At 36.3% G+C, this 14,619-nt stretch overlaps 1 protein-coding gene and 1 non-coding gene across 8 annotated transcripts in view; one reads left to right on the plus strand and one right to left on the minus strand.

Moving 5' to 3' along the window:
- Positions 1–14,619, plus strand: part of LIN28B (lin-28 homolog B) — a 141,076-nt gene that overhangs the window by 96,159 nt on the left and 30,298 nt on the right. The window lies entirely within an intron of this gene.
- On the minus strand, positions 6,829–6,935 carry LOC112133994 (U6 spliceosomal RNA). The gene has a single exon (XR_002915589.1). It is a non-coding gene; the product is annotated as a U6 spliceosomal RNA (small nuclear RNA).

Consider the following 14,619-nt stretch of genomic DNA (forward strand, 5'->3'; position numbering starts at 1 on the left):
AAAAAGCACTACAAATCAAAAAGAAAAAACAAAGCCTGATAGAAATGGACAAATAGTAAGTCATAAAGAAAAGTATTCACTGAAAAACTGTGTGGCATTACTAATCTAAATGAGACATCATTTCACTCATGTTGAACTAGCAGAAATTTCAAAGTCTGACAGTACCAAGCATTGTGAAGAACGTTCCACAATACTGATGGGATTCTTGATGCTACCACTTCATAGAGCAATTTGGCAGTATCTCGTGGAAGATTGTTGATATCTTTTTACTCCACTTCTGGGTAGATTTTTCATGGCAGTGTTTTTCAAACTGTGGTTTGGGGCCCACTGGTGGCTTTGAGATCTATTTGATGGGTTATGACCAGTATTATTAATTTTAAAAAATGAGATAGAATAAAAATCATCAGAGCACTTTGCATGTAGTAAGAGTAACTTGTTTCATAAACTTTTGAGTTGTGGTGTGTGTATTTGTGTGAGTACTGAATCAAGATTGAAAATGTTTTCTCAATGTGGGTCATGGTCATTTTAACACAAAGAGAATTATACAAAAATGTTACTTAGAGCATTGTTTGTAGTCACAAAAAACTAGAAACAACTTAAATGTCTGTAAATGAGAATTTTTAAATTATAGTATGTTCTTAGGATGGTATGGCAGTTAAAGTGAACATATTAGAGCTACATCTCAAGGATAGCTCCTTTTTTAAAAACCCCACTGTATTGTTGAATAAAAATGTAAGTTGCACAGTGTATGAAATTTACTCCATCTATATTAATTTTTTAAAACCATCAAATGATATTGTGTATTATGTATGGATACTTACATGTGTGGCAAAAATGTGAAAACATGATAAACTCTAAATTCCTGATAGTACTTACTCTTAAGAGGCAGAGAAGAGAATGGGATTGCGGGAGTACACAGATTATATTTAACCATTTGTTCAAGTTATTTTGAATCCTTCAGTAGGGTATTCATATGTAATAGATTCCACACCTTATGCTATTTATTTTTAGGTATTGTAGTTTTTGATGCTATTTTGAATGAATTTTTTTCCTTCAGTTTTAACTGGTTCTTGCCTACTGTCGAGAAAAGCTGTGTAAAGATTTAGGGGAAAGTTTTGTCTCTTCTCCAAGAGTTGTACCTATTCTTTTCTTTTCTTTTCTTTTTTTTCTTTTCTTTTCTTAGGAATACACTCAAACTTCCTAAGCAGTGTTGAATGCTGATGACAGCAAGCATTTTGTCTTCCAATTTAATGAAAATAGCTTTAATATTTCAAGTTTAGTCTGATGTTTGCTATTGTTTTTCAGTAAATAATCATGTTTAAATTGCTTTCTTTTTCTTCTCGTTTACTCAGAGTTTTTACCGTGGATGGCTGCTAAATTATATCAAAAATGTTTTCAGCATCTCTCAACATAATTATGTAATTTTCTACTCTAGTATATTGATAAAGTGAGTTACATCTATAGATTTTATGAAGTTAAAGCATTCTTAACATTCCTGTGTGGGAGTGGGACCCTTTTTAGTCATTATTTGCTTATTCAGTTTCATCATATTTATCAGTCATACATAACTAGGACTTTTTGTGTACTTTCCTCTTCAAGTTTTATTAAATTTATTAAGATTATTCTAGTCTCATGAATTAGTGAGTTTTCTGTCTCTGTATTGCTGTATAGTTTAACATAATAAGAATTTAAGTAGTAGTCTCCTCTCAAGTGATAAATAATAGATTTCTTCTTTCATGGGAAAAACATCACAACTTGTGTTTATATTTATTTACTTTATACCTTTTATTTTTATGTTTTATAATATATACTAGTATATACCTGATATTATAAATACACACAAATACACATTATATGTGTATTTGTGTGTATTTACATATAATGGGGTAGGTGTTCAAAAAAAATTCTTACCAATAAGTGTGCATGATCAAAATAATTTAGAGCCCACAACTTTAAAAGGTAATAGAACTAAGCTATAAACACCAAAGCCCTTCGCATTTTGTAGTTAAAAAAATTGTCCAGAGCTTTCTCATATCTATTAGAGTTTTCTGTTTCCTTTTTGATCAGATTTGGTATATTTTACTAAGAAATTATTTACTTCCATTAGATTTTCTAATTTGTGCCAAAAATTGAAAGAAGATTTTCTTATTCTTTAAATTTCCTCCTTATATGCAATTGGAATTTTTTTTTTTTTTTTTTTTTTTTTTTTGAGACAGGTTCTCACTCTGGTTGCGCAGGCTGGAGCACAGTGGTGGAATCTTGGCTCACTGCAGCCTCGACCTCCTGGGCTCAGGTGATTCTCCCACCTCAGCCTCCTGAGCAGCTTGGATTACAGGCACACACCAACACAACCAATAATTTTTTTTTTTTAGTAGACACAGGGTTTCACCATGTTGCCCAGGCTGTTCTTGAACTCCTGGGCTCAAGCAATCCTCACGCCTCAGCCTCCCAGAGTGCTGGGATTACAGGTGTGAGCCACCACACCTGGCCTGCAATTGGATTTTAGTAATTCCTAACATTTTATGTTTTCATTTTCTTTTTTTCTCATTTAGGCATCTCGCGAATTTACCTTTTCAAATATTGCCTTTTATTTTATCTACAATTTTGCCTGTTTTTTGTTTCTTTCAGATCTCACTTGTATAATGTCTTCTTTGTTAATTTTGTTATATTTTTCTTTCTATTTTCATAAATTGGATGCTTAATTTATCTTCAGTCTTTATTTTTATAGGTACTAAGGATTTCAGACCATAAATATTCTTTTAGGAAAAACTTAACTGTTTTGCACAGGTTTCAGTATGAAGTTCTAGGTTTTTTTTTGTTATTTTCTAGATAATTTGATACTTAGTTTTGATTTTCACTGTGCTGGCTACTCTGAAATCCAGTGCTGTTAAAGGGTTGTTGTTTATTATCTGACTGGAGGTATATTGGTCTTAAGTCTTTCCGGTGCAAGTTACACAAATGATCTCATCATGGCTGAAGATAGTTGTTCTCAGTGTCATTTTTGGACCAGCATTAGCATCACATGGGATCTTGTTTAAAATGCACACTCCAAGGCCTGACCCTAGACTTAACCTGGAGTGTTGAGCTCAGCCATTGTTTTTTTTTTCTTCTTTTTTCCAACAAACCTCTGGGTAATTTTGATATATTGTAAGTTTGAGATCCCTTGGCTTGGCGTGGGAGGGTGATGTGGGAAGAAATTTGTTGAATCACATAGTTTATAATTCCAGGAATTAAAATAGTTCAGATACATCTGGATTTGAGTGCTCAATCCTAGTGCCAAGAGGGATAGAATTCCCAGCAATTCTCACAAAAGTTCATAATTAATTTTGTTGATCTAGCCTAGAATGTGATAATCTGATTCACTAGACATGAATCGTTTGCCCACTCTGTGCTGGGGAGTCAGGTGAACTCCCACCCCCATCTAAACCACAAGGATTAAAAGTAGGGGAAAGAGGATTCTCCAGAAGAAAAAGTGCCATTATGAGTAGAGACACTGAATTGGGGGGAGGGGGTAGGCAAAAATAACTGATACACATAAAATAGCACTGGATTACAGAGTAGCCAGTCTGTAAACTGTTACTGTTTTTCAAGAAGACAATGAGCTTGTACTATAATCTAAGTTAATATACCACTTCCTTCATTGGAAGGCCTTGCTACAAAAACAGTGTGACCTGTACTAAATATTCCTTTTTCGTGTGTTTAGAATTTTCCTCTGTTATTTGTTTATATGTTTCTTTACTTTTTTCCTTTTCTTCTGGAAATCTGGTTACATAGCTATTAGTGCTCCTAAAGTTTTGTGTCTTTTCTCAGCATTTTCATCTGTCGTCTTGCTTTCTTTTGTAAGATTATTATTTTGAACATTAATTGAGTTCTTCTAGAACATCGACTGACTTCTCAGATGTGACTGTCTTCTTTCACTGTTTTTTTTTTTTTCTATTTAGTTTCAAAATTTCAGATCATGTTTTTAGTTCCAGAGAGCTTTCTTTTCTGTCCTAAACTGGTTTATGTTAAAAATTTTCTTCAGATGTCAGTGGGAGCCAGGTTTTCTAAAAGTGCAGCTCTCTCTCTCAGGTTACTTTGTCCCTATGAAATACTGGAGTTTTTCTCCCCTCTCATTGTGGTTTTTCTTCCCTTAACATGAGTATAGAGGTGGCTTTTAGCCTCTCTCAAACAGAGACAAACCTCTGATTTATGGAAGTGATTTGTGATTTCTGCTCTTGTGTGCTGACAGTAAGCAAACTATCAAAGCCCAACCCCTCTGCTATGGGAGATGGGGGTTGAAGGATAGAAGACCAAGGAAAGAACCTCTGAAATGTCCTTTGCTCACTGGAAGAATATACTCCATTTGCCAAAGGAACAAAAAAGTGAAAATACCTAGGAATAAAGCTTAATGAGAGATACACAGAGTCTAAATGAAGAAAACTGAAACTGGCCAAGCGTGATGGCTCATGCCTATAATCCCAGCACTTTGGGAGGCTGAGGCAGGTGGATCACTTGAGGTCAGGAGTTCGAGACCAGCCTGGCCAACACGGTAAAACCCCATCTAAAAATACAAAAATTAGCTGGGCATAGTGGCGCATGCCTGTAGTCCCAGCTGCTCAACAGCAACAGAGTGAGATTCTGTCTCAAAAAAAAAAACAAAAAAAACAAAAAAAACTAAAACAATACAAAGTTAGTATAAGAGAAAATACATGAGTAAAAGTAAGCTCAGTATGAAGCCTACCCTGGGATATGTTTGTTTGTGTGTGTGTGTATCCTATTCAAAATGAAATCTTTTCCTCCTTTTATTTTTATAAACTTAATGAGATTGATAATTTTTAACCAGTTATTTAAAAAACTTCTTTTGTTGATTTTTTTGTTTTTGGTTTTTTTTTTTTAGAGACAGGGTCTCACTCTGTCACCCAAGCTGGAGTGCAGTGGCAGGATCTCAGCTTACTGCAGCCTCTCTTCCTGGGTTCAAGCAATTCTCCTGCCTGAGCCACTTATGTAGCTGGGATTACACGTGTGCACCACCATGCCCTGCTAATTTTGTATTTTTAGTAGAGATGGGGTTTCACTAGCCTAGGCTAGTCTTCAAACTCCTGAGCTCAAGTGATCTGCCTCCTCAGCCTCCCAAAGTGCTGGGATTACAGGCGTGAGCCACTGGGCCTGGCTCTTTGTTGATTTTTAATAGTTTTTCAATTTATTCATGGTTTTCAAGGTATGAAATATTTTTACCCACAAATAATAATAACTATCGTCTATGATAATTTGTGGTATATCCATTTTATTGTTCTTCCATTTTGTTTCTGTCTTTGTGTTTTACCTATTCAGTGATCAAATAATTATCTATATTTTTCCTGGTTTCCTTCTATTAACTTTTAAATCCATCAAAAATTTTATTTGTTACATTATATAAAGATTAAGAAGCTCTGTTCTGAATTTCCCCTTACTCAGCATCTCTTGTTGAACTCTGTTGATTTGTGAAAGTTCTTTTGTTATTTAATGATTTCTTCCATACGTTACTTCTAATATGTATGTTTCAGGGCTCTATACTTTTACAGCTTGTCCTACTCTTTCTTCCGCTAGTTGTTTTAATTTCTATATTTTTGTAATACCTTTTAATTCCTCAAAGGTAAATCTCCCTTTATTACTGTTCTGAGATATTATTATAGCTATTTTCATTTATTTTTAAAGATGAACTTCAAAATCACTTTCTTCCCATCATTATCAACTCTCATTGGTATTTTTATAGGAATTCAAATTATTTTATTCACAAAATATTTGTGGTACAGGAATCCCAGTTTTACAGTTTGTAAATCCAAAGTATAGTACTATAAATAGAAATTTCAATTCCCACAATGAAGATATAAATCTAATTATAGCCAATAAACTACTTCATATGGCTTAATCTAATTTTTTTCATGCTCTAAAAATTGAGTTAATACAGTCATTGGAAATTACTGTTTTAGTTTTAAAAATATTTTCATTTCAATAGTTTTAGGGGTACAAGTGGCTTTTGGTTACATGGATGAATTGTAAAGTAGTGAAGTCTGGCTTTTAGTGTACCTGTTTCCCGACTAGTGCACGTTCTACCCAATGGAAATGATCTTAATGGTAACATTTTAAAGTTGTATTGCTAGTCATTGGAATTTTTGGATCAAGTGCAATGGCTCGCACATGTAATCTCAGCTATTTGGCAAGCTGAGATGGGAGGGTCACTTCAGCCCAGGAGTTCGAGACCAGCTCAGGCAATATAATGTGACCCTATCTCTTAAAAAAAAAAAATTGCATATGACATTTATAGCTACAAGTATATGTGCTATGAATAGTATAACGTTAAACTGTTAGGAGCAGTAGTAGAAGCAGCAGGTAAATAATCACATCATAGATTGAGAAAAGTTTCAGAAATACCTGAAGGCACTATTTCTTTTATTCTATGTATATCTTATGTAGGTAAGCCTGTTTAAATCCTGAGAATTCCTAAATCCACTCACTTATATTTAGCAATAATAACTATTATTATTTAATACGGAATACTTCATAAATTTGTGTGTCATTCTGGTTTTTTTTTGTTTTTTTTTTTTTCCTGAGATGGAGTCTCACTCTTGTCACCCAGACTGCAGTGCAGGGTCACGATATTGGCTCACTGCAACCTCTGCCTCCCGGGTTCAAGCGATTCTCCTGCCTCAGCCTCCCAAGTAGCTGGGATAAAGACATGTGCCACCATGCCCAGCTAGTTTTTGTATTTTTAGTAAAGACAGGGTTTCACCATGTTGACCAGGCTGGTGTCGAACTCCTGACCTCAAGTGATCCACCCACCTCAGTCTCCCAAACTGCTGGGATTATAGGCGTAAGCCACCATACCTGGCCCTGTATGTCATTCTTGTATAGGGGCCATACTAATCTTCTCTGTATTGTTCCAATTTTAGTATATGTGCTGGAAAAGCAAGCACCCACTCACTGTACATTAAAAAAGTTAACCATATCTGTACAGACTTGGACAATGCTAAACCAATTACTCATTTTTTGCCTTAGGAAGGAAGTCTGGGTGTGCTGTAGTGCATGGTTAGGCTGCTTTTCAAAGTCCAGTTGGTAGGATGCTGAGCAAAACCTTGCCAGAACTCAGAACTGTGAACTTTACCATGACTCTCCAAGTGATCAGTACGTAATGTGCTATCTAATAACACCTTTTTGAAAATCTAAAACCCATCTTCTTTCATCTCTATATGGTTTTCTATTTTTTCATATGATATTTTTATAGTTAGTAATTGTAACTAATACTAAATGATTTTACAATTTTTTAAATTTCTTTTTTTATTATTATACTTTAAGTTCTAGGGTACAGGTACACAACGTGCAGGTTTGTTATATATGTATACATGCACCATGCTGGTGTGCTGCACCCATTAACTCGTCATTTACATTAGGTATGTCTCCTAATGCTATCCCTTCCCCCCTCCCCCTACCCCATGACAGGCCCCGGTGTGTGATCTTCCCCTTCCTGTGTCCAAGTGTTGTCATTGTTCAATTCCCACCTATGAGTGAGAACATGCGGTGTTTGGTTTTTTGTCCTTGCGATAGTTTGCTGAGAATGATGGTTTCCAGCTTCATCCATGTCCCTACAAAGGACATGAACTTTTATGGCTGCATAGTATTCCATGGTGTATATGTGCCACATTTTCTTAATCCAGTCTATCACTGATGGACATTTGGGTTGGTTCCAAGTCTTTGCTATTGTGAATAGTGCCACAGTAAACATACATGTGCATGTGTCTTTATAGCAGCACGATTTATAATCCTTTGGGTGTATACCCAGTAATGGGATGGCTGGGTCAAATGGTATTTCTAGTTCTAGATCCTTGGGAATCGCCACACTGTCTTCCACAATGGTTGAACTAGTTTACAGTCCCACCAACAGTGTAAAAGTGTTCCTATTTCTCCACATCATCTCCAGCACCTGTTGTTTCCTGACTTTTTAATGATCACCATTCTAACTGGTGTGAGATGGTATCTCATTGTGGTTTTGATTTGCATTTCTCTGATGGCCAGTGATGATGAGCATTTTTTCATGTGTCTGTTGGTTGCATAAATGTCTTCTTTTGAGAAGTGTCTGTTCATCTCCTTTGCCCACTTGTTGGTGGGGTTGTTTGTTTTTTTCTTGTAAATTTGTTTGAGTTCATTGTAGATTCTGGATATTAGCCCTTTGTCAGATGAGCAGATTGCAAAAATTTTCTCCCATTCTGTAGGTTGCTTGTTCACTCTGATGGTAGTTTCTTTTGCTGTGCAGAAGCTCTTTAGTTTAATTAGTTACCATTTGTCAACGTTGGCTTTTGTTGCCATTGCTTTTGGTGTTTTAGACATGAAGTCCTTGCCCATGCCTATGTCCTGAATGGTATTGCCTAGGTTTTCTTCTAGGGTTTTTATGGTTTTAGATCTAACATGTAAGTCTTTAATTCATCTTGAATTAATTTTTGTATAAGGTGTAAGGAAGGGATCCAGTTTCGGCTTTCTACATATGGCTAGCCAGTTTTCCCAGCACCATTTATTAAATAGGGAATCCTTTCCCCATTTCTTGTTTTTGTCAGGTTTGTCAAAGATCAGATGGTTGTAGATGTGTGGTATTATTTCTTTTTTTATTTTATTTTATTATTATTATACTTTAAGTTTTAGGGTACATGTGCACAATGTGCAAGTTAGTTACATATGTATACATGTGCCATGCTGGTGTGCTGCACCCATTAACTCGTCGTTTAGCATTAGGTATATCTCCTAATACTATCCCTCCCCCCTCCCCCCACCCAATGTATTATTTGTGAGTGCTCTGTTCTGTTCCATTGGTCTATATCTCTGTTTTGGTACCAGTACCATGCTGTTTTGATTACTATAGACTTGTAGTATAGTTTGAAGTCAGGCAGCATGATGCCTCCAGTTGTTCTTTTGGCTTAGGTTTGTCTTGGCAATGCAGGCCCTTTTTTGGTTCCATATGAACTTTAGAGTAGTTTTTTCCAATTCTGTGAAGAAAGTCATTGGTCGCTTGATGGGGATGGCATTGAATCTATAAATTACCTTGGGCAGTGTGGCCATTTTCACGATATTGATTCTTCCTATCCATGAGCAGGGAATGTTCTTCCATTTGTTTGTGTCCTCTTTTATTTTGTTGAGCAGTGGTTTGTAGTTCTCCTTGAAGAGGTCCTTCACATCCCTTGTTAGTTGTATTCCTAGGTATTTTATTCTCTTTGTAGCAATTGTGAATGAGAGTTCACTCATGATTTGGCTCTCCGTTTGTCTGTTATTGGTGTATAAGAATGCTTGTGATTTTTGCACATTGATTTTGTATCCTGAGACTTTGCTGAAGTTGCTTATCAGCTTAAGGAGATTTTGGGCTGAGACAAAGGGGTTTTCTAAATATACAATCATGTCATCTGCAAACAGGAACAATTTGACTTCCTCTTTTCCTAATTGAATACCCTTTATTTCTTTCTCCGCCTGATTGCCTTGGCCAGAACTTCCAATACTATGTTGAATAGGAGTGGTGAGAGAGGGCATCCCTGTCTTGTGCCAGTTTTCAAAGGGAATGCTTCCAGTCTTGCCCATGCAGTATGATATTGGCTGTGGGTTTGTCATAAATAGCTCTTATTATTTTGAGATACATCCCATCAATACCTAATTTATTGATAGTTTTTAGCATTAAGGGCTGTTGAATTTTGTCAAAGGCCTTTTCTGCATCTATTGAGATAATCATGTGGTTTTTGTCTTTGGTTCTGTTTATATGCTGGATTACATTTATTGATTTGCATATGTTGAACCAACCTTGCATCCCAGGGATGAAGCCCACTTGATCAGGGTGGTTCAGCTTTTTGATGTGCTGCTGGATTCGGTTTGCCAGTATTTTATTGAGGATTTTTGCATTGATCTTCATCAGGCATATTGGTCTAAAATTCTCTTTTTTTGTTGTGTCTCTGTCAGGCTTTGGTATAAGGATGATGCTGGCCTCATAAAATGAGTTAGGGAGGATTCCCTCTTTTTCTGTTGATTGGAATAGTTTCAGAAGGAATGGTACCAGCTCCTCCTTGTACCTCTGGTAGAATTCAGCTGTGAATCCATCTGGTCCTGGACTTTTTTTGGTTGGTAGGCTATTAATTATTGCCTCAATTTCAGAGCCTGTTATTGGTCTATTCAGGGATTCCACTTCTTCCTGGTTGAGTCTTGGGAGGGTGTATGTGTCGAGGAATTTATCCATTTCTTCTAGATTTTCTAGTTTATTTGCGTAGAGGTGTTTATAGCCTTCTCTGATGGTAGTTTGTATTTCTGTGGGATCGGTGGTGATATCCTCTGTATCATTTTTTATTGCGTCTATTTGATTCTTCTCTTTTTTCTTCTTTATTAGTCTTGCTTGCAGTCTATCAATTTTATTGATCTTTTCAAAAAACAAGCTCCTGGATTCATTGATTTTTTTGAAGGGTTTTTTGTGTCTCTATTTCCTTCAGCTCTTTTCTGATCTTAGTTATTTCTTGCCTTCTGCTAGCTTTTGAATGTGTTTGCTCTTGCTTTTCTAGTTCTTTTAATTGTGATGTTAGGGTGTCAATTTTAGATCTTTCCTGCTTTCTCTCGTGGGCATTTAGTGCTATAAATTTCCCTCTACACACTGCTTTAAATGTGTCCCAGAGATTCTGGTTTGTCTTGTCTTTGTTCTCATTGGTTTCAAAGAACATCTTTATTTCTGCCTTCATTTCGTTATGTACCCAGTAGTCGTTCAGGAGCAGGTTATTCAGTTTCCATGTAGTTGAGCGGTTTTGAGTGAGTTTCTTAATCCTGAATTCTGGTTTGATTGCACTGTGGTCTGAGAGACAGTTTGTTATAATTTCTGTTCTTTTACATTTGCTGAGGAGTGCTTTACTTCCACGTATGTGGTCAATTTTGGAATAAGTGTGATGTGGTGCTGAGAAGAATGTATATTCTGTTGATTTGGGGTGTAGAGTTCTGTAGATGTCTGTTAGGTCCACTTGGTCCAGAGCTGAGTTAAATTTCTGGATATCCTTGTTAACTTTCTGTCTTGTTGATCTGTCTAATGTTGACTGTGGGGTGTTAAAGTCTCCCATTATTATTGTGTGGGAGTCTAAGTCTCTTTGTAGCTCTCTAAGGACTTGCTTTATGAATCTGGGTGCTCCTGTTTTGGGTGTATATATGTTTAGGATAGTTAGCTCTTCTTGTTGAATTGATCCCTTTACCATTATGTAATGTCCTTCTTTGTCTCTTTTGATCTTTGTTGGTTTAAAGTCTGTTTTATCAGAGACAGAATTGCAACCCCTGCCTTTTTTTTGTTTTCCATTTGGTTGGTAGATCTTCCTCCTTCCCTTTATTTTGAGCCCATGTGTGTCTCTGCACGTGAGATGGGTTTCCTGAATACAGCACACTGATGGGTCTTGACTTTTTATCCAATTTGACACTCTGTGTCTTTTAATTGGAGCATTTAGCCCATTTACATTTAAGGTTAATATTGTTATGTGTGGATTTGATCCTGTCATCATGATGTTAGCTGGTTATTTTGCTCATTAGTTGATGCAGTTTCTTCCTAGCATCAATGGTCTTTGCAATTTGGCATGTTTTTGCAGTGGCTGGTACCGGTTGTTCCTTTCCATGTTTAGTGCTTCCTTCAGGAGCTCTTTTAGGGCAGGCCTGGTGGTGACAGAATCTCTCAGCATTTGCTTGTCTGTAAAGTATTTTATTTCTCCTTCACTTATGAAGCTTAGTTTGGCTGGATATGAAATTCTGGGTTGAAAATCCTTTTCTTTAAGAATGTTGAATATTGGCCCCCACTCTCTTCTGGCTTGTAGAGTTTCTGCTGAGAGATCTGCTGTTAGTCTGATGGGCTACCCTTTGTTATTTTACAATGTTTTTAAATCACTGTATATTTTCATATTATCAGGACAATGAATGGCCTCATAAATTTTCTTAAAATTTTTTTTCTTTTAGACAGAGATCACCAAAATCTCTGAGAAATGTTGATTTCGGTACTTGGTTTTATTAGGAAGTTCAAGACACGATATAAAATATGTAAGACTGTGTTTTACAAATGATGCTTTAAAACATATATAGGGCTAGGAGTGGTGGCTCATGGCTGTAATCCCAGCACTTTGGGAAGCTAAAATGGGAGGATCGCTTGAGACCAGGAGTTTGAGACCAGCGTAGACAACGAAGCAAGACCTTAGATTAAAAAAAGAAAGAAAGAAAAGAAATGGTATATAGGATTCATGTAGACTAATAAGTAAATATATCTAAAAGAAAAAAATGTAGTTAATAATGAGTAAAAGAAAAAGCTGGGGGCTGGGCACAGTGGCTCATGCCTGTAATCCCAGCACTTTGGGAGGTCGAGTCCGGTGGATCATGAGGTCAGGAGATTGAGGCCAGCCTGGCCAACATGGTGAAACCCTATCTCTACTAAAAATACAAAAATTAGCCAGGCATGGTGGCGCGCATCTGTCATCCCAGATACTCAGGAGGGTGAGGCAGGAGAGTCACTTGAACCTGAGAGGTGGAGGTTGTAGTGAGCTGAGATCGCACCATTGCACACCAGCCTGGGTGACAGAGCGAGACTCCGTCTGAAAAAAAAAAAAAAAAGAAAAAGAGAAAGAAAGAGCTGCGACAACTGGTTGTAATTGAATTGCTGAGGAATGTTGTATACTACATTCTTGCCTTCTCCAGGGATTTTTTTTTTTTAAGTTTCAAAGAAATCTCTGCAATGGAAAGACCTATAATCTGAGTTCTTTTAAATGTAATCTCCGTGAGAACAAGGACCTGATCTGCCTTATTCACTATTGTGTCATGGGTACAAAGTAACTACTTAGTAAATATTTATTTAAGTAGTTGCAACCCTGCGCAGTTATCTTTCCCTCTATCTCAGTTTCGCATCTGTAAATTCTTTCATTTTACCAATTTTTGCTGAGTACCTGCCATGGACCAGGTACTGTTCTAGGCACTGAACATGGAGCAGAGAATGGTACATACCAGGGTCTTGACGTCCTGGAGCACAGATTTTAGAATGTGAGGCAAATAAGCAAAAACAGACTTATTAATAAATGTATATAATGTGATGTCAGGTAGTGATAAATGCTGTGAAGAAAATTATAGCAGTGTAAGGGGACAGAGTAATAGTTAGACTGTTTTAGATTAAGTAATCAGGAAATGCCTGAAGAGATGACATCTGAGCAGAGACATGAATGACGTAAGGGAACAAGCCTTGTAAAGATCTGGGGGAAGTGATCTTTATTCAAAAGGAAAACCTGTGCAAAGATTCCGAGGCATTAATGAATTGAGCATGTTTGAGGAGTGGCAGGCCAGCCAGTATGACTGAGTGAATTGATTGATGAGAAGAGAGGTCCAAGATTAGGGCTGAGAAATTGGCAGGGTCATGTAGACTGTGGTTTATGAAGTTTGATTTTATTCTTGGTGAGATGGTGTCTTAGTCTATTTTGTGCTACTATGAAAGAATACCACCGATTAGGTAATTTATGATGAAAAATAATTTTATTGGCTCACAGTTTTGGAGGCTGGGAAGTCCAAGATCAAGGGGCAGGCATCTGGCAAGTGCCCTCTTGATGTGTCATGGTGGGAGAGCAAAGGGAGAAAAGGATACCAAACTTGTCCTTTTACAAGGAACCCATTCCTGTAATAATGAGCCCATTTCCAGGATAATAACATTAATCCATTCATAAGGACAGTGCCCCCATGACCCAAATACTTCCTATTAGGCCCTGCTTTCCAATACTGCTTCATTGAAGATCAATTTTCTTATGTTTTGTTTCTTTAAGGAATGAGTCCTTTTTATGTAAGCTGTAGAATGCTTTGGCATAAAATTGTTTATTATATTCCTTTATGTCCTCTTAATGACTACAGGGTACATACCAATATTCCCTTTTTCATTGCTGATAAAGGCTATTGATTTCTTCTCTTTTGTTTCTTGATCATTCTAACTAGGAGTTTATTCATTTTTAAAAAATCCTTTCTAGCCAATTTTTGGCTTTGTTAATTTTTTTATGTTGTTTTCTATTTCATTGGTTTCTGCTCTTAATTACTTAATTTACTTTATTTACTTTTGGTTTATTTTTCTCTTTTTGTAGCTTCTTTAGGTAAAAACTTAGACCATTGATTTTTAAACCTTCTTTTCTAACATAAACAGATAAAGTTTTAAATTTTCCGCTAAACACTGCTTTAGCTGCATTTCACAAATCTTAATTTATTTTTTCATTTTTATTTTCCTTGTGATTTCTTCTTTGATCTAAGTGTTATTTAAAAGTATATTGTATTATTAATATTTTGGAATTTCTATATGTCTTATTTATTTCTAACTTAATTGTGTTGTGGTCAGAAAACATATTCTGTAAGATTTCCACTTTGTGAAATTTATTGACTTTTTTTGTCCCAAGATATGTTCTATCCTAGACAGTGGCTCATGTGCACCTGAAAAGAATGAATATTCAGCAGATGTTGAGTGCATGGTTCTATAGTGTTAATTAGATAATGGTGGTTGATAGTGTAGCCCAAATCTGTGTCTTATGGTGTGTGTGTGTGTGTGTGTGTGCGTGCTCATAAACTTACTTGTTGCTGGAAAGGAATGTTAAATTTCAACTATGATTGTGG

The sequence above is a fragment of the Pongo abelii genome, chromosome 5, assembly GCF_028885655.2.
Source record: "Pongo abelii isolate AG06213 chromosome 5, NHGRI_mPonAbe1-v2.0_pri, whole genome shotgun sequence".
Classification (NCBI taxonomy): Eukaryota; Metazoa; Chordata; class Mammalia; order Primates; family Hominidae; genus Pongo; species Pongo abelii.